This window comes from Triticum dicoccoides, unplaced genomic scaffold, assembly GCF_002162155.2.
Source record: "Triticum dicoccoides isolate Atlit2015 ecotype Zavitan unplaced genomic scaffold, WEW_v2.0 scaffold140723, whole genome shotgun sequence".
Lineage (NCBI taxonomy): Eukaryota > Viridiplantae > Streptophyta > Magnoliopsida > Poales > Poaceae > Triticum > Triticum dicoccoides.
The window spans coordinates 140-897 of NW_021199802.1; the positions used below are offsets into that span (position 1 = coordinate 140).

At 51.6% G+C, this 758-nt stretch overlaps 2 non-coding genes across 2 annotated transcripts; both read right to left on the reverse strand.

Moving 5' to 3' along the window:
* Positions 1–205: 205 nt before the first annotated feature.
* LOC119343796 lies at positions 206–324 on the reverse strand. Its single transcript, XR_005166273.1, has one exon. It is a non-coding gene; the product is annotated as a 5S ribosomal RNA (ribosomal RNA).
* Positions 325–621: 297 nt separating this feature from the next.
* Positions 622–740, reverse strand: LOC119343795. Its single transcript, XR_005166272.1, has one exon. It is a non-coding gene; the product is annotated as a 5S ribosomal RNA (ribosomal RNA).
* Positions 741–758: the final 18 nt, after the last annotated feature.

The window sequence follows — 758 nt, forward strand, 5'->3', positions numbered from 1 at the left end:
TACGGAGACGAGTTTAACGCGGTTTCCACCCCTCCCTCTCAACCGCACCAGTGCACGCTTGCCGCGCCACAACGCCGACGCTGGACCCGTGAATCGTGAGCACCCAGCTATGACTTACCGCACTCGTGCAAAATAATAAAACACGGTAAATATATTACTTACACGTGCGTTTTATTTTGCAAGCGGCGCGAAAAAATTTAAAAAGGGAATGCAACACGAGGACTTCCCAGGAGGTCACCCATCCTAGTACTACTCTCGCCCAAGCACGCTTAACTTGGGAGTTCTGATGGGATCCAGTGCTTTAGTGCTGGTATGATCGCATCCGACATGTTACCCCGGTCTTCGTCCCTTATCCTTGCCCCTCCCAGCTCCACTACAAAGACGATTGTACATTGCTTTGGCCGCTCCCTCTCAACTAAGGAGACGAGTTTAACGCGGTTTCCACCCCTCCCTCTCAACCGCACCAGTGCACGCTTGCCGCGCCACAACGCCGACGCTGGACCCGTGAATCGTGAGCACCCAGCTATGACTTACCGCACTCGTGCAAAATAATAAAACACGGTAAATATATTACTTACACGTGCGTTTTGTTTTGCAAGCGGCGCGAAAAAAATTAAAAAGGGAATGCAACACGAGGACTTCCCAGGAGGTCACCCATCCTAGTACTACTCTCGCCCAAGCACGCTTAACTTCGGAGTTCTGATGGGATCCGGTGCTTTAGTGCTGGTATGATCGCATCCGACATGTTACCCCGGTCT